We start from the raw sequence: 20,426 nt of genomic DNA on the forward strand, positions 1-20,426 counted from the left end.
CCACGAAGAAATACGCTTGCTCTTTCTTTCTTTCTCTTTCTCTCTTTCACTCTCTCTCTCTCTCTCCCTCCCTCCCTCCCTCCCTTCCTTTATCTCTTCTTTCTTTCTTTCTTAATTAGTTAATTAATTTTGGCTGCTTTGGGTCTTTGTTGCTGCGCACGAGCTTTCTCTAGTTGTGGCCAGCGGGTGTGACTCTTCATTGCGGTGCTCAGGCTTCTCATTGCGGTGGCTTCTCCTGTTGCAGAGCACGGGCTCTAGGCACGTGGGCTTCAGTAGTTGTGGTGTGCAGCTCAGTGGTTGTGGCTCGCAGGCTCTAGAGCTCAGGCTCAGTAGTTGTAGTGCACGGGGCTTAGTTGCTCCGCGGAGTGTAGGATCTTCCTGGACCAGGGATAGAAACCATGTCCCCTGCATTGGCAGGTGGATTCTCAACCACTGCGCCACCAGGGAAGCCCCCGCGAGTTAAGTTTTATTTGGGGCACAATGAGGACTGCAGCCCGGGAGACAGCGTTTCAGATAACGGAGAAACTGCTCTGAGGAGGTGAGGGCAGGAGCCAGGATATATAGGAGTTGTGCAGCAAAGGACACGTAGTCGGGATGTCAAAAGATTATTGTTAATTAAAGAAAACCAGACATCTCAAGTTAAGGAATTTAGCACTTTTCTATGTTTGGGAAGGTGCAAGAGTCTGGGCTCACTGAAATCATTCCTTTGATATGCACCTCAGCTATCTGGGGCCAGCATCCTGTGTTTTCATATCCTGAGTTTCCTCAGGGCTCACTGCAGGGAGTGGCTGCAGTCTGATGGCTGCTAGATGGCAGCTACCCTTTTCAGCCCTGAGTTTCCTCAGGGCTCACCATCTCAAGTTGGAGAGTTGCAATCGTTGATGACCGTTACATCCTTTGTTTATTGATATGGCAGGAAGTATCCCGTTTATAAATGTTTCATTCCATTTATAGATATTCCATTTATCACTATCTGGAATGCCTTCCTTCTTTCACCTGTTGAGTTTCTATCCATCCTTGGAGGCCAGTGGCTGAGAGAAAGGTGGTTGTTTCTTTGCTTCAGACGCAGACCCAAGGGCTGCCTAATCATCCTACCATGGTAGGGTCTGTGGTCAAGGGCTATTTTGTGGAGCTCCTGCTGCCCCCAGCAGCATCCCAGAGCCCTCAAGGTACATACAATGTCTCATCTGGAGTGCTGGCACCTCCACCCCATGTGAGCCCAGGACATGGGGGTAGCTTGTAGGCTGTGGGGGACCTCCCGGGGCACTGCGGGGACAATAGCATCCACCACCTTAGCCTATGGCATTCGTGGAAGAGCCCAGCTCCCACACCTCCGGTCTGTCTGGTGGAAACAGGACCTGTGATAAGATCCCCCAGAGCTGGCATCTGCCATAGGCCCATGGTAGGGGCCAGAAGTAGAGCCCTCTGTCTCCTTGGTGCCCTTCCACACTATTGGGGCAGGGCCTTCCCAGATGGGAAAAAGTGAAGCACAGAGAAGACCTGAGTGCTTGACTGCCCCCAGCAGGCCTGTGTTCTTGGCACTGGCTCTCTCTTTCATCCCTACTGTGGTTAATAATTCAAGGTCACGTGGCATAATGAGAAGAACACAGGTTTGGGAGTCAGGCCGTTCTGGGTTCGATTTTGGTCCTGCCATTCACTGCTGGTGTGACCTTGAGTTAATCACTTAGCCTCTCTCAACCTCATTTTCAGCAAAATGGAGATAATCCTACACCTGACTTCAGAGGGCCGTTGGGAGGATAAAATGAAGATGCACATAAATCACTTAGAACTCTGTTCCTTTGTTTCAGGGATTTATCTGAGCCTTCCTGGCCTAGAGAAGAGAGAGATCAGCCTCAGAGGGTCACCTAAAGACCCACAGCAGCTGTGGCCCTGGTTTCTTCACTTATACATTCATTTCTTTGTTCATTCCATAGATACTTATTGAGCATTTACTCAGTGCCAGGCCTGGTGCTGGTGGACACTGGGGTACTAGGGTGAACTGGCTTGCCCTGGCTCTAAACTTAGGGAAAGAGGAGACTCCTGACCTGAGTCTGGAGGCGGCTTGGCCGGTTGAGTGCACTGACCCTCTGCAGACTCTTTGAGGAAGTCTGCTGTGGGGAGATGAGGCCTAGGAGACTTGCCTTATCCCTACCCTTCACAGACGGCCCCCCTCACAACCTGCCTCCTTTATGGGGTGCTTCCAGATGCACAGGATCACGCACCTTGTCTATAGCGACCACCCACAGCAGCTCCAGATGAGAAGGGGGGAGACATCTGGCCAGTGGGGGTGGGGGGTCAGACTTCTGGTCTCTGCCTTTTCCGGGCAAAGGGGGTAGGATCCCAGAAGGCTTGGCTGCCCTCTCTGCCCTCTGGAGGGATGAGGCCCCTGGCTGGGCCTGCCTGACCTTCTCTCTGGTCCCACAGCAGGCTATGGAGGACTTCCCCACTGCACTGCTGGGTTTGATGCGCATCGCCCACATCATGAGGTAATAGGGAACTTGCTGGCCACGGGCAGCTTCATCCTGGCCCCTCGAGAAGGGATTCTGCAGTTTGCCCAAGCAGCCTGCCTTCGTGTCCCCTGCATTACAGACAAGCCCAAGGGGCCTCTGAGCTGGGGAGAGGTGCTTGGAACTGTGACACGGGGAGCACAGTGACTGGATCCTTGGGACCAGGCCCTGCCCTGAAAAGGGTGGGGGTCGGAACCCACAGAGGAATCAACAGTGGAGGAGAGCAGACCGGGCTGGGGTCAGTGACTAGGTGCTTTCGGGGAGGGGTGCTCATCGAGATCTTCCAGGAGCAGCCAAGAAGGGGTGCGGAAGGCTGCTGGCACCCGTGTCCAGTTCCCTCCTGCTTCATGGGCAGGCCCACTGGCTCTTCTGCCTGGTGGGAGTATATATCCTAACCCAGCTCCAGCAGGAGGCAAATTTAAGCTCTGGAAGTGGGTGTGGTACTGGGAGGGGGTGGGCCTTCCCCTCCTAGGACCTTCTCCCTGTGATCTCCTGTGAGTATGGCTAAGCCCCTGCGCTGTGCCCAGCCAGGTGGTGTTGGGCCCTACAGAGCTGGCCCAGAGATGGGCCTGGAGGACAGTGCCCCTGGGTGGAAGGGTCCCAGGGTGGGAGACCAGCCATGGTGCGCCCACCAGTTTCCCAGGGCCCTTGGGCTGATGCCTGATGCAGGGCAGGTGGGGAGCAGTTCCAGGGGACCCAGGACAAGAATGTCCTCCTTTATGGCCACTCTGGTCTCACCTCAAGTCCAGGGTGAGGTGGTGCCTTCTTCCAGCCGGGTGAAGCTATAAGGAAGGTGTCCTTTTCCTTGTCTTCCCCTCCTGGGCAGATGGGGACAAGCCACCCATTCACTGAGGGGGAGTCTGTAGGTAAGACGGTGCTGGCCTTCAGCTCCCCACCCTTTGCCTTCACACTTTACCAGGATCTGAAGCTGAACTCCTGTGGGAGTAGAGGGTTGCAATCAAGTACAGGCTTTGGGGTCTCACTGACCTGGATTCAAATCCCACTATGGATAGTAAAACCCTTAGTCTCTAAATGATGGCAGAAATTTCAGATTAAAAAATAAGAAGCTGAGATACCACTTCACACCTACTAGGATGGTTATAATCTTTTTAAAAAAGGAAAGTAAGTGTTGGTCAGGATGTGGAAAAATTGGAAGCCTCAAACTGTTGGTGGGAATGTAAAATGGTGCAGCCGCTGTGGAAAACAGTGGCGGCTCCTTAGAAAGTTAACCGTAGAGGGGAAAGTAATATGAGCATATTCTGTTAAACAAAATTAATATGCAATTATAACTATTTAAATGTTCATACTATGTAAATGATCTTTGCAAATGAGATTATAGACTTGCTTGCAAACAGTAATCGTGCTAAATAAATGTAAGGTGCTATTATTTAAAACAAAAACAACAACAACAACAAAAAGTTAACCGTAGAATTACCACATGACCCCGCAATTTCACTCCTTCTGAAAGGGGTTGAAACTAGGGACTCAGATACTTGTATGTGAATGTCGATAGCAGCATTCTTCACACTGTTCAAGAGGCGGGAACAACCTAAATGTCAACAGATGGATGGATTCAAAAATATGGCATATTCATACAAAGCAGATTAGAGCTGGAGGGAGGGGGGAATGGGATTAACCGCTCAATGGATATGGTTTCTGTTTGGGGTGATGAAAGGGTTTTGGAATTAGTGGTGATGGTTGAATGTAATTAATGCCATTGAGTAATACACTTAAAAATTATTAAATATCTGGGGGGTGAAATAGGTGAAGTGAATTAAGTATAAACCTCCAATTATCAAATAAGTTATGGGGATATAATATACAGCATAAGAAATATGGTCAATAATATTGTAATAACCTTGTATGGGGACTGATGGTTACTAGACTTATCATGGTGATCTTTTCATAATGTATGCAAATGTCAAGTCATTATGTATCGATAGCACACCTGAAACTGACATAATATTGTACATCACCTATATTTCAATTTAAAAAATTAGAGGACAAGTTTTATGTTATACATATACATGTGTGTGTGGATCTATTGATATAATAAAATTTTTAAAAACATTAAAAGAAAAGCCTGCATGGCCAAGCAAAATGCCTTCTGCTGAAATTCAGCGTCCCCTAGGAAATCTCGCAAGGACTGGAAGTAGGAAAGGCTGGGGGTGAGGTGGGAGTCTGAGATTTGTAGGGTCAAAAGGATGGAAAAGAACCAGCAGAGAATGGAAGAGGGGATCACCGAGGCTGGCACTGGCCTCCAGCTGCCCACGTGGTCTGTACCAGTCAGACACCAAGCCCCACCCCAGCACCTTCCCCTCCTCTCGGTCCCCACTGTCCCCACGCGGAGCCAGCCCTCTTCCTGCAACGGCTCCTTCCTCTTTGATCTTTGGTCCGTCTCCCACTCGGCCTGGCTGGTGACCCTTCTAAAACCTGGGTCTGACCCCACGTCTCTCCTGCTTAAACTCTTTCAGCAGCTCCCATGGCCTCAGCTTCAGCCTTGCAAGCAGAACTGTTCTAAGCCGACTCCGACCCAGTTTTCCAGCTTCACAGTCCTGGCTTTCCCGAGTCCCGGGTTCCTTTATGTCTCACACCATAACCATGTTTGAATACCTTCCGTGTGCAAGCTAATGAACGTTATCCCTGATTTGCTTAACAACCTTGCAAGGTTGTTAGGTAGGTATTACTGACTGCATTTTAGAGATGGGGAAACTTGAGCCTCACAAGGCTAGGTTGGACTTAGAGACCTTTGCTGTCTTTGCCACGTGAGGGCTCCTGGGAGAGAGGCCATGGGCGCCCCACCCAGACACCTCTCTCCTTGGGAACCACGATGTCCCTGACGGGGTGGGAAGGGCCTGGAGTGGGGAGCTGGAAGGAAGCAGGGACACTGCAGGGACTTGAACCCTGGCCCAGAAGTACCAGGCGTGCCACCACCAGCGCCTTTTGCTTTTTTCCTGCTCATTTTCTCACAGACTCAAAGGTGAAAAGCAAAACCTGGACGCAGCCACCAGCGCGTCCAGGAAAAAAAACACCTGCGGCGGCTCCGTGCCTCCCGCCCCCCAGGCTTACCCCTCCCTCCCCTGACGCCCCCTTCAAAGGCACAGCCGGGGGACACACGGCCCCTCAGCCCCATGGCCACACGTCTCCTGTCGTGCTGGCTGCATAGCCCAGCTGCAGGAGCGCATGAAATCAGACAGGCAGACTGAACCACAGGTTACGGTCCTGCTGGTTCTAGGACAGTGTCAGCAGTGACAAGATGCGTATGTGTACAGAAACCTCCAAGATCCTAAGACGCTGAGAGGTCACCTCTGTGTAGTAGGGCCGGGATGGGGTGGCGGGGGAAGGAATTTTACTTTCATTTTATACTTTTTCCATGGCTTGAATTTTTAACTCTAGGCAAATTACTTTTATAATTAAAGGCAAAAATCTTAAATTTTTTGTTAGAACAGGAAATCTAAGAACTAGGGGAAACTTGAGCACCCTGGCCTAGCTTGAATGCCAGCGGTTCTCCAGGTCTGCCGTGCCCCGGCCACGTGGGGTCACGCAGACGCGCCCACCTCCCACACCTGCTGCTCCCCATCTCTCCGTCCCCGTCAGCTGTGGACCCCTCCTGGGAACTGCCTTTACTTGAAAACGAGGCCGGAACGCCCCCGCCAGCTTCCCTCCTCTCACCGACTCTCTGAAGGAGTCTGAAGTTCCGGGGAAGGCAGGTCGCAGTCCCCGGGGCCCCGAGAGGTTACAGAGGAGCTCACCCCGGACCTGCCCCCAGGCCTCCCTCCCAGCCCACGGCCCGTGGTACCCACTGCTTCCAGGCCGGGCTCTGCCTCCCCTGGGCCCACGGCGGGTCCAGTGGGTGCACTACCCTCCTCCGCGCCCCCAGCTCTGTAGTTCTCGTCCAGGAGTCCTGTCCCGGCCTCTCACAGGGGGAGTGCTCCTGCACCCCTCCTGCCAGCCCTGAGGAGTTCAGAAGCCTCTTCCCAGCAAGGTCCAGATGAGAGGCTGAGGCCCAGAGAGGGCTGACACCTGCTCAGGGTCACACAGAACAATCAGGCCAGGCTGAGGAATGCGAGCGGAGCCCCGTTCCCCCACACACCCCGACCCCAAGGTCTGAGGCCAATCAGGTGGGCTCAGAGCCAGGCCCGTGGGCCCGGCCCCCGTCCCCCTCAGCCCATCCCCCTCACATCCCTGTCCCTCTTTCTAGCCCATCTCCCCTCACAGCCTCCCTTCAGCTTCGTCCCCCAAACACACCACAGAAGGCGGGCACTTACTTACTGCAGCAGCAGAGAGGGATGTGCACGACCATCTCAGTCCCAACCTGACGGTGAAGCAACAAAGCTCTGACCTTAAAAGGCCTCAGAAGTGGGGGTAGTCAAAACACGCTCTGTAAGATGAGCAAAGCATTAACACTTCAGCATGTGAGTGACAAGGCCCTCGCAATTTTTACCTTGGGAAACCCAGAGAGTTATCTACACAGGGAAATATGCACTGGCTAAAAGAGTAAAAATTAAATGGCTTCAAGAAACCACCACACACTCATAGTCAATGAGCAAAGATAAGTGTGTCGCTGGCTTCTTAGAGCCACCTGGAGGGCACAGGGCAGTGAGCAAGGAGGACTAAGCAACTGCCCCTTCCCGTTGGCCAGCAGGGAATGCAAACCAGAAGCAGCCATGAGGTATACAAGGCGATTTGCCCCAAGACGTTTGTGACTGTCATCATCACAAAATATGCCGGACCCAGCCACTTCGGCCTGCAGGGCAGCAGTGACAGGCTCACACCCTGGAATACCCCAGAGGGCCTCAACCAGAACGGGTGGATGATTTCAGCAGGGTAACCATGCCCAAAACATAACCTGAGGTGGAAAAAGCAAAGTAACTACCGATCACAACCGTGTAAAATAAACACACATACATGGGCAGAAAGATGTAAAAGTAGATAGTTTCAAATTTCAGTTGAAAATAACTCTCGACAGGTACTTCAGTCAAGTGCAAACAAGACACGGCCAGGCTGGCGGTGGGGTGGGATGCAGGTGCAGGTCTGCCCTGCCTACATCAGACAAAGTGAATGCCAAGCAGAAAGCAGTCCACACAGGCGGAATCTCAATGTTCCAATAATGCTGCTGCGAAACATAGAACAGAACTGATAAGCCATCTTGGGGGAAGGGGAGAGAACCAGAAGTGGTGGTGAGAATGTAATCACACTTCTCACCTACAAAAGGATATAGTGGATTTGGGCTGGACCAAAAACCACGCGGAGGGACTGATCCAGAATGTGGAACGTATCAGAGAATACCTTCTCGACTGCCTTGGAAGGTTTATGAAAATAATCACACTTCAACCAATGAAGAAAGGGAGACATTGATTCAAAAAAGCAGCAGTTTTTTGCTTTTTTAAGTAGTTTTTTTTGACATTTTAAAGCATACTCTTAAATAACTATGGTCAAATTATACATCAGAACTGAAACCACAAAGCACATAGCAAATAAGGACAATAAGCTCTTTCCCCAATACAGCCAGGAGGCCTTCAGGTGCCCCGGGGGTCCCATCCTGAATTCCCACGGTGGTCCCGCCAGCCCTGCCAGAAACATAACATGTTCCTGTCGTAACAGGGGCAGGAACAGTGGAGGTCCACTCACTCCCAGTGCCTGCGCCACCACACTTCAGCTTCACACAGATCAAGAGAGATGTTCTAGCACTGTTTTTGTCCCCATTTTACCACGGAGGAAACTGGCTTCAAGAATTTAAGGAATTTAGGGCTCCCCTGGTGGCACAGTGGTTGAGAGTCCGCCTGCCGATGCAGGGGACACGGGTTCGTGCCCCAGTCCGGGAAGATCCCACATGCCGCGGAGCAACTAAGCCCATGTGCCACAACTACTGAGCCTGCGCTCTAGAGCCCACGAGCCACAACTACTGAGGCCCGTGTTCCACACCTACTGAAGCCTGCGTGCCTAGAGCCCGTGCCCCACAACAAGAGAAGCCACTGCAGTGAGAGGCTCGCGCACCACAACAAAGAGTAGCCCCCGCTCGCGGCAAGTGGAGAAAGCCCACATGCAGCAACGAAGACCCAATGCAGCCAAAAATAAATAATAATAAATTAAATTTTTAAAAATTTGATGTTAGTTACTTGGAAACCCCAAGCGAACAGTGCTCACTCCATGTCTGGAGAGCACCAAGTACAATGCTTACATTGCTTCATTAACCCTTATCCCACCCACTTTTCTTTTCTTTCTTTTTTTTTTTTTTTTTTGGGCCGCACCACTCAGCTTGCAGGATCTTAATTCCCAGACCAGGGACTGAACCCGGGGCCACAGCAGTGAAAGCACCGAGTCCTAACCACTGGACTGCCAGAGAACTCCTCAACCCACTTCTTAGTAGATAATAAGATTATCCCCTCTTATAGATGGGTAAACTGAGGCAGAGAGATGGTCACACAGAAATGAGGCAGGTCCAGCATGAAATCAGGGTCATCTGACTCGAAAGACTACACTTTTAGCCAAGATACTATTACTGCCCCTCAACTGACTCTGGTAATGAAGTACAGCATATTTATTTATAAAATACATATGTAAAACGAGTCTTACCATAGGCTACCATAATCAGAAATTTTAATAGAAAAACTGATTCAACCACAATACAGAACAGAACATTTCCAGGAAGAAGCTTTGTAAATGTGCTTTAATTGTTTGAGGTCTAAAATTCCTGAGGGACATGAAAATCATTCTATCCTGAATGAACAGGGAGACCAGTTCCTAAATGGGCAGTCTCAGTAACATATCTATAAATGTAATTCAATCCCAATAAAAATCCAAATACTTTAAAAAAGAATGGCAGGGGCCTGTATTACCATATTATTAAAAGCAGATATTATAAAGCTAAAATACTTAAAACACTGGGTTGGCACGAGGAAAGACAGACCAGTGGAACAGACTGAAAAGTTTAGAAACAGACTCAGTTCAAGTATTTAGCCCATAATTAACAAGCAGCATTTCAAATCAGTAGAGAAAGTAGAATTATTCAGTAAAAGTGTGGGAAAATTTGTTTACATTTTGAAAGAACTAAATTAGATTCTTACCTCATACTGTAGACCAAAACAACTTCTAGATGGAGTAAAAAGTTAAATGTCAAAAATGAAACCACAAAAGAACCAGACATGACACCAAAGTACAAAACCCTAATAATAAAATTAGACAGATTTGGCTACAAAATTTTAAACCATCGGCAAGAAACCATCAGCAAGATCCAAGATGTAAATTTAAAAGGTAAACTACAAACTTGAAAAACATTTCGTAGTATCTGTGGGTAAATGTCCTCCACATAAAAAGGAGTTCGCAGGAAGCAATGAAAATAAAAGTGAAGCACAAAGCAGATGCACAGGTCAGCTAACAAACACGAAGAGTGCCCATTCAGCTTTACAGAGTCAAAATGTGCACATTAAAACACTGAGACCCTGCTTAAACTTCCGGTCAGCCAAGATAAAAACAAACAGGGCAGGGCCAGGCTGAGCTGTGCTGGCCTTTGAGGAAGGCACTTAGCGACGTGACTCAAAAGCCTTCACACTGGCCATGTCCTCTGAGCCAGTAATGTCACTGTTAAGAAATTCCCTTAAGGAAAAAATTAGTCTTAGAAAACAGAGAAAAAGCATCCTAGTGAAGTTCAACAGTAAATCAGAAAATATCATAGTTAGAAAACAGAATTGTGTTTGGTTGAAAAACAAGCCCATACGGATCATCTCTGAAGAGACGCAGGCCACCACTGACACACGGGTGAAACAGTAAAATAACTGAAGGGAAGGCTTTGTTGTCTCACCTCCAGGCACCTTCGGTTCGCCTCTAGTACAGACACCACAAGCCCAGTACAGGAGGGGTGGGCTGACCCCGAGGAAGGGCCGGGCTGGGGAGGATGGTCAGTGAGGGGACAAACAGGCCACCTCAGCAGCCCCTGAAGCAACTGCTGTGTGCCGGACTGGACGACGTTATGTGGATGGTGGCCTTGAGACACCAAAGAAAAGGCAAATTCTGGTCTGTGTAATCTCTCTGACAAGGCAGGAAAGCAAGCGAGACATTTTGTAAACAGTCCATCAGGTGTGGACAGGAGAAAAAGGCAGTTTGGGGTCAGGTGCTTGTTACTAGAACAGGATTCCACTTAGACATTCCACATACACAGACCGTCCCAGTGACAGGACTCAGCCACACAGGGGCGGAGGTTTAGAATGCAAACTCCCCTCCTAGAACGTGACCTCTTAGAATATGCCCAATTCATTTTCCACACTGGGTTTGCATAAATGTGTTGGCATTTTTAGCAGTGCGTTTCGGAGCATTTCATCTGTAAAGTCCACGGAACTAGACGTTATCACTTCAACAGCAACAAGTAACCATTAGGCACAGCAAAAAGACATGGAAGTGCTATGATGGGGGTGGTCATTAGAATGGGTGTCAGGGGCTCTCAGGAGGCAGGTTAGGACACCCAGACACACGTTAATAGGAATATGGTTAAAATAACTATATGATCATGTGCAAGTGTATTATGGAGCCATGAAAACAATAAAGTAATGGCAGAAAGACTAAGATCAGCCTAACTGACCACAGCTTTCCACATCCCATGAAGCCAAATTAAACACACGTGAGTAAATGGGAGGACAATACTTATCCTTGCACAGGAAGACAACAGCATGAAGACATCATAAGGAAGGAAAAGTAAACATGCAAGAATAGCCGGGAAGATTCAGGAAAGTGAAATAATGAGGTAGGACTATCCTTACCATATAGTAAAGCGCAGAACTACAGTATTTAAAACCGGCGCTGGCACAAGAACAGATGGCTAAATGGTGAACAGGTGTACTGATCAGTAAATGGTGTAGGGACAATAGACTGACTATCCCTAAGTCACTCATTATGACAAAATTAAGTCCAGCTAGAGCTAAGATTCAAATAAAAATAAAACCTTAAAAGAACTGGGCAAAACACGAGGTTTAACAAAAAATAATCTTGAGCTGGATTAGTCTTTCTGAACTACTCATAAAATCCAGAAGCCATGAAAGAAAACATAAGTAAGTATAAATATGTTTAAAACTCTTGAACAGCAAAACATTTTAAAGCATAAAATTTAAAGGTCAATGACAAAGAGTATTTGCAGCACAAATGACAAAGGGTTAACTTCTTTAATATGTAAAGAGCTCTTAAAAATCCCTAAGTACACATCGCAATAGAAATGCAAATCAAACTACAATGAAATACTATTTTCATATACTTTTCATATACACAAATAATCTAGTTCAAGAACACAAGGTGTAGGGAACCGTCAACCTGAACAGCCTCCCTAGAGTGTAAGCTGGTAGCTCCCTCATGTTTGGAAAAGTAGACGGGCTGTGGCCCAGAATTCCCCTCAAAGGAAACGTTCCCCACAGACATAGTTGCCATGTACATAAAAACACACGGAGAAAGATACTCAGGATAGACATTATATACAGCAAAAATTGCTAGAAACAATCTTAATTGTTCCTCACAAGGGGAATGGATAATTCAAACACGCACTACCACACAGATACTGAAGAGCGAAGGCAGACCACGGAGACAGATACACAGTGAGGTCATGGACGTACTGTTAACTGAACCACCCAAAGTGCAAGACAGGGCATGTGGTATACCAGGACCTCACAGCAAAACAGGTACAAGAATTCTCTGGAAGGAAACTCCAGCAACTAACTGGCCACTATATCTGCCTCTGTGGGAAGGAAGTCCAGGGGTTAGAGAAAGACGTCACAGTATCTTCTACAGGGTTTGAATTTTAACATGTGCAGGTATTACTTTGAGCATTTTTTACACCTTTAAGTTAAACAAATTAAAAGAGCCTTTGCCCTTGGGGTCAGCTCAGGGCAGAGTCAGGGCCTTGATTTGACATACAGACGGCGGGTCACACAGTTGTCTCATCGACAGAAGAGTATGGGGGACAGTGCATGGATCACCCCAGAAGCTGAGGGGAGAGAATAAGGCTGCTGGGATAGATCTTGCGCCCTCTAGTTCCCTCGTGAGCCTAAGAGGTGAGTGACAGACAGAGCGGGTTCATACCTGTGCTCCTGGCACGTGGTGGCCTCTTAGAGAGGGAGCATGTACTTAAATCAGACAGCAGTCAAGCCTGTGCTGAAAAGGCAGGAGGGAGCAGCCCGTGCCCCACCTGAACGCACTGCTTTCCCGAGGACCAAAAACGCCTATAGACAGATGCCAGGTGAAACGACTTCAAGAGACCAAACAAACAAACAATAACATAATTAAATGCTACTTTTTGCAAATGTCACAACTGCTTTCCTAGAAGAGTTTGTTTTTCAACCTGCTTAGGGGAAGAACACTGGGAAGTGGACTGTGAGGTTTGTTAGGTCTTTTTGTTTTGTGCTAAGTAAGTCAGACACCATCTTAAGCTAAAATCTGGTATAGACAAGCAGTTTCAACTGAATTCCCCAACACATTAGGAGAAGGCCAGCATTATTCTACTTTGGCAGCAGAAACTCGCAACCCACCTCACAAGACTGAGCGCCCCAGACCCCGACAGCACCAGGGTGGGAGAGCTGCAGCACAGGGCTGTGCGGAGCAGGTGTGCATGTCTGGAGCTCATGTTTCCTGCAGGCATCACGATCTGAGGGCTTGCATAGCATGTGCACGAAGAAGTATTTATAAGACGCTCACTGCAGCACTGTTTGCTATGGCCAGAAAACCCTAGAGATAACCTTAAAAGCCCATCAACAGGAAAATGGTTAAAGTGACTATACCAACATGTGCAAGATTAAATATTACAGAGTCATGAAAATAATAAAGTAGTTGCAGAACAGTACATATTGTATGTTTCCATTTTAGAGCACATAATAATAATAGGATAAACTGTTGTATATCCATGGAGGGAAAATATCTGAAGGAATATAAATGAAGTTGCCATTACTAATTATTCTTGGGAGAAGAACTATAGAGAAACTTTTATCTTCTACATTGTTTTCCCATAGTGTTTAAAATTTAAATGCAAGGTTAGTAATTTATAAAGGGATTAAAATAAGTTCTGCCACAAACATACACTCCACAGTCCCATCCATTACTACAGTACATAGTATAGTAACATGAGCCATGAACTTACCCAAATCTGCAAAGCTTTCGTCCCTTCGAGAGTTGCTGCAATGCAGAGACAAGTGGAGAACAAAGTCATAGTGTGACATGGAACAGACCGTTTGGCTGGGGACGCTCATGACATGAGTAATTTAAAAAATTATACCTCAAGAAAATCACAAATGATTATGTGCCTTGGACTCTGGCACCCCTATCAGCATCAAGCCCACAAATGTTAAGTCCACAGATGCCAAGAGTCCACTGTACCCATCAAAGACTCAGTGGGTCACTGTGAGTACATGACGGATCAAAGAAGGCAACTGGCAGAAATTTAAAAGCTTGCCATACAGAGTGTGCAAGAGGATATGGACAAACAGATACTTTCATACTTAGGTACGCCTACTCCGGAGGACGACAGGGCAGAATTGAGCAAAATGTCTGACCCAGCAATTCCACTTTTTGATACCTGCTCTCATGTGTGGGCACTTATGTGCGGGCACACGGGGCGCGCGTGATGATGATCACACAGCAACCGAAAGGACTGGAAAGAGTGTAAATATCCACCCGTAGCGGAATGGCTAAATAACCCGTGGAACGTCCAAGTGAAGGAAGACTACACAGCAGCTTAATACGATGATGGCAGTTCTACATGTACTCATGTGACTCTCCCTACTGCTAAGTGAAAAAAGCAAGTCAATAATGATATACAGTATAAAACAGTATGTTCCCACTTATAACCTATGTTCTTTGAATATTAGATGTGGATAAAAACGTACAGAAAAAGGTCTGGCAGGAAACGCAGCAGGCAGGGGGAGGGCAGCGGTGCATATTGGTAGTGCCGCCCCGGTCAGTCAGGCTTTAATTCTGTATAACATGAGAGCATCCACCTACCACTTATCCAGTTACACTGACCAGAGTAAGAGAAGCAATGGGAAAAATTGATTAATTGTGTTATAGTCACATAGAGACTCCAAATGAACTACACACAAGGTAAAGGATGAATCTTAAAATCATTAAATGAGAATAATTCCGTAAGCTTATATACAACATAATACCTTTTCTATAAAGTTAAAAACAACTGAAATGAAAATTATAGTTTAAAAAACACATTTAGGTAAGTTTTTTCTTTTTGCAAAGTTATAAAGTTTCTTTTTGCAGTTATATCAGAAGAAAGCAAGTAAAAGAGAAACCTAGTATTGAGGAGGATGATTACTTTGGCCTAGAGGGAGGCAGGGAGGGAGATGCGGGAGATGACCAGGACCACACAAGCAGAGGAAGTTACTGTCTAAAGTCCTGTTTATACACTGAACAGAAGATTGAAAAATGCTTGCCACATTATTAAAAACATCAAGGAACCAAATAAAAGAGAGCCATATTATGTCTTGAACAAAAGATTAACCCAGTTCTGTGTGCTCAAGTTCCAACAAGGAGTGAGAATATTCTTGCCTTGAGAGGAGTATCATAGCTTCCACTTATTAGATTTTATAACATAATGAATAGTAGCAGTCAGTAAAATTCATTGCATTTGATTAGAAACAACAAAAACTAGAGACTAAAAATTTGAGCAGCAGATTCAAGCAGATAATTACAAGAAGCTGATATTGACAGACCTGGAACAAAAGAGCAATGACAGATTTACTCAGTAGAAGTCTGATAGTTCAACTTTATCAGTGTAATTAATTTAGATACACTTTATAGGCTGGATTCATAACTCCTTAAATGGAGAAAAGCATTTATTGTAATGTGGCAGTACATACATGTTTAGCTACTAAAGAAAAAGTAATCAGAAACAAACCCAACATCTCATTTGTTGCTATTATTAGACTTGTTACAACAATTTAAAAAAAGTTTTTGTATAACAGATACTTTTTGAGCACAAATACAAAAGGAAAAAATGAGATTAAGTTTGACAACAACTGGCAAAAGCTTCATGATCTTTATAGAAATCAATATAGAAATTTTATATGGTAAATGGTCAGAGGAAGAATGCAGATGGTAAATCAAGTGGTAAAATAGACAGTAATTACAGAAGTACAGATTGACTACTAAACTACTTTTTAAAGTAGCAATAAATACTTCATAATATTGGATTTAGCAACAATTTCTTGGACGTGACTCCAAAAGCACAGGTAACAAAAGTAAAAATAGATAAATTGAATTACATCAAAATCAGAAACTTCTGCGCAAAGGACACAACAGTGAAAAGGCAACCTATGGAATAGAAAAACATATTTGTAAACCACATATCTGATAAAGGGTTAATATCCAAAATATATAAATAACTCCCATAAATCAACGGCAACAAAAAAATAAACCATTTTTTTAAGTGGGCAAAGGACTTGAAAAGACACTTCTCCAAAGATATACAAATGGCCAGATAACATGAAAAGATGCTCAACACCACTAATCATTAGGGAGGTGCAAGTCAGAACCACGGTGAAATATCATTTCACACCCATTAGGATGGCTGCTACTAAAGAAACAAGTACTGGTGAGGATGTGGAACCTTGTAAACTGTCCGTAGGAGTGTAAAATGGTGCAGCTGCTACGGAAAATAGTATGGCAGTTCCCCCCAAAATTAGAAATAGAAATACCCTATGATGCAGCACTACTTCTAGGTGTGTATCCAAAAAAACTGAAAGCAGTGTCTCAAGAAGGTATCTGTACACCCTTGTTCATAACAGCATTATTCACAATAACTTAGAAGTAGAAGCAACCCAAATGTTCATGGATGAATGGATAAACAAGATGTGGTACATACATACAATGGAGTGCTCTTTTAGAAAGGAAAAAAAATCTTGACACGTGCTACAACATAGATGAACCTAGAGAACATTATGTTGAGTAAAATAAGCCAGTCACAAAAAGACACATACTGTATGATTCCACTTAATATGAGGTACCCAGTGTCAAACTCATAGAAACAGAGAAGTAGAATGGTGGTTGCCAGGGGCAAAGGGAACGAATGAGGAGTTTAACGGGTATAGAGCTTCAATTTTGCAAGATGAGAAAGTTCTGGAGATTGGTTATATTCACAACAATATGAATATACTTAACATTACTGAACTGTACAGTAGAATGGTTAAGATGGTGAAATTCATATTATGCATATTTTACCACACATTTTTTAAGAAAGTAGCAATAAATAAAATAGAAAAACCTGATGTTAGCGATTATGAAGGGAAGTGGATAAACTCACAAGAGAAGTGTGAGGTTTCTGGAGAGTATCTGAGAGTCTGTGGCAAGAGTTAGAAAACCATGCATACTCAGTGACCAGGCAATGCCACCCTAGAGAACAGAAGTGTATGCATATACTTGTACCAATACATATTTACATATTTTCACAAAACTTAGAGATGCTCATAGCAGCACAATCGAAAATAGTCAAAACACTGTTTACAACTTAAGAGACCGGCTCAACATCCTAGAGCATAAGCACAATAGGATAAAATAATGCAACTGAATGATATTTTTTTAGGTCATGGTCCCCTTCAGCAAGCGTATGTTTTCCATAGAAAAATGCACATACAGTTTCAGAGCACTCACAGACCTCTAGAAGCCCTCCATGGAATTCCTGTGGGAGAATTTAACAATCCTGAGAAAAAAACCACTTCCAATGAGTTTGTGGACTCTGCTGATATACGGAAATGTGGATGCAAACAAAATTAAGTGTAATACCAGAACAGTCCAGAACATGCACACGGATTACACTACATAAAAGGCCCAGAGCAAGGCGGGCAACTAGAGGACGAGGAGAGGGAACCAGAAGGAAGCAGATTGATCTGAGGCTGGGCAATGAAGGACAAGAAGGAATCACGGTACGTGCTCAGTGAGGAGTGGCTGAAATATACACGTCCATTTCCCCCATTTCACAGGTGAGGAAAACAGGCCCGGCGAAGTAATGTGCTCCCAGTCATAAGGCTCCCAAGTCAGGAGTAGAACCACATCTGTCTGTCTGCACCTGCTTTTGAGCACCCCACCCCCACCCAGGGTTGCCTGCTGGGCGCAGTTAACACAGCAGCCACCTGCCCCTCAGGTCTCCGGTGAACCGTCCCGTTGCGACAACAAGCCTCCCAGCTGAGGGCGCTCTCCGCCACTCCATCATCTGGCCACAGGGAGGTGGGCACTGGGAGGGAGCAAGCCTCCCCTACTACACACACACAACAGACTGCACAGTAAACTCCGGTTGGATTGTATGTTTAAATGTAAAAAATGAAACCATACAACTGTCACAAAATAATACAGATTAATATGTATATACTTTTGGGGTAGGAGAGATCTAAGCATAACACGAGTACAGAAACCATAAAGATTGACAACCTCAGAAAAACTGTAAATTTTGTATGTTTGAAACACAATAAACAAATGAGAAGGCAACCTACAAACTGGGAAAAATATTTGCATCAAACATACGAAGCATTATTAATATGTAAGTGCTTTTACAAAACAATCAATAGAAAAATGAACCATTAAGAAGTGTAAAGTCACACATGCACGCACATAACAACACTGCAGATGGCCAATCAACACACAGATATTCAGTGTCACTAACAACAGTGCTCACACCCACTGGTAAAGCAGCCTGGATCCACCCAGGAAGCAAAGGTTTTTAGGCTGACACTAACCACTCTGAGAAAAAGGGGAGACAGCTCGGTTTACCTCAAGAGTGAGAATGCTAATTTACAAAATCCCTCCCTGGAGGGCAATTTAGCAATAGGAACCTAAAGTCTTAAGAAGTCTGACATAGGCAATTCACGTGTAGAAATGTATTCATGTATCCCAAAGAAATATCAGATGTGATAAAAGTTTGAGCTACAGGGGTCATCACACCATTACTTCCTAAGAGAAGAAAAACTGGAAAATAACTCCTATGTCATCTAAATGAGATAAAATTGATAGAGGCATACAATAGACATTATGTCACTATGAAAGATGCTTCCAGTGCCTGGAAAAGATGTTCATTGTATATTAAGTGAAAAGAGTTGCACAACAGAATTTACAGTATCATTCCACTTTTGTATAAAAAGGCATATATCCTATGCATAGGGGAAAAAACCTCTAGAAGCAAAGATGCCAATAACAATTGTCAATAGATTACTGAGGATTTTGTTTATATCAATTTTCTTATTTGTAAACCTTACAATAATAAACCCTTTTTACAACATGAAAACTCAACTAAGAGTTATTTAAAAGAAAAGAGAGGGAAGTCGGTGCAGCACTGAGGGGTCCTGGAGGGTAGAGGCCTCCAGCAGGCAGTGTCCTACGCAGAAGACAAGGTGGTAGAGGGGGCTGCCCTCACCCAGAGGAAGGTCAAGGCCATGCTCCCTGGGACACACATCTTCACATCTTTCTTATTTTTGCTATCTTCCTCTTGCCATTTCCAGACTGCATCAGTGTATTTCTGTGTTAAATATGAACATTTGAAATATACCAAAAATACCTGAAGCCTGTTTTGGCATTTCATTTAATGTCAGCACAGCACAATAACAAGTACTGCTCAAGGTCAGAGGTTAACATTTCCTCCAGAAACTAAAGTACAGTCAGAGAGGTTAGCCCTGGCATGCCTAAGAGGTCCTAGGAGTCCCTTCACGGACGTAAGACAAACCAAGGGCAGACAACGGGGTGAGGTGGTGGGGTGGGGAAGGGCAGTTACCATCCAACCCCTTTGGTAACACAGGCCATTTCCGCAGTTAGTGTGTCCAACCTGGGCCCATAGAGGAGCCTCAACCAACACTTCCTCTCAGGCTATTCCTTTTTGAAAGAACTTCCAAATTCAACTCTTGCTATTCTTATACCCCGTCACTTTTAATTTGCATCAGATCACCATTCTCTACCTAACTTCCACAAGCCCACTCACTGAATTTCATTGTACGATCCATCACCTCTGAGAGTTCAGAGGGAAGGCTGAGGTCAGATCTACATATGAGGATGCAAGCTGATTAGCAAAGATCACCAACACTGCCATCAACACCTGCGACCTATCCCACCCTACCTGAGGATAATGAAGGGTAAAGAACAGGCTCAGGGGCCCCAGACAGAGCAGAGGCCAGGAGGGCATGGGCATAGCCTTCAGCTGCCTGCTGTGTGCCTGTACTATCAGGCCCCACTTTACAACACCTTCCAATGACAAACATTTATACCCCTGTGGAGAAATTCTTTATCAGCCCACCACAGTCGCTAAGAAACAGTACCCAGAGGCGTTGGTAGCAATTACCCTCAAGTCTGGAAGCAAGAGTTTAGTAATCACCATATAAAAACAAGAGGAGAAACAAGTTCTGAAAAGAGGGCAAGGCAGGTGGAGGAGGACGGGGTAAAAAGCAAGAAGGGTAAGGTAGGAAAGGAAGCCTAGACTGTTCTGGGGGAATTGAGGAGCGGGGTGGCGAGCAGGGGAAGGATCCTCGAAGCTGCACAGCAGTGCCCACTCTTGGCAGGGCTGTGAGCCCCGGACAGGCATCTTGCTGGTGGGCACCTAACTCCACAGTGTCTCAGGAGCAAACACGTGAGGGTTCACGTGGACAGAGGAGGCGGGCAAACAGGAGGCACCAGTGAGGACAACAGCTGCTCTCCCAGGCCTTTGTTTTGGTCACAGCACAGCCTGTCCCATTCCCCTTTCCACTCCCTTGGAAACAATAGCCTCAGCGGAGGCTGGCAGTGGTTTCTATTCCAAGCCCAAAGTTTGTCTCCTGGGAAGCAAAACCTTATGGCCCCAAAGAATGAACACAGAACAGTGGTACAAGAATGAGCTCCCAGGATGCATTGCTGTTGCGCCTTCCCCACCCAGGACACAGGATCAACTTAGAATCACAACACATACTCTGGATTCCAAACGCTCTACTCACG

The sequence above is a fragment of the Hyperoodon ampullatus genome, assembly GCF_949752795.1.
Source record: "Hyperoodon ampullatus genome assembly, chromosome: 7".
Classification (NCBI taxonomy): domain Eukaryota; kingdom Metazoa; phylum Chordata; class Mammalia; order Artiodactyla; family Ziphiidae; genus Hyperoodon; species Hyperoodon ampullatus.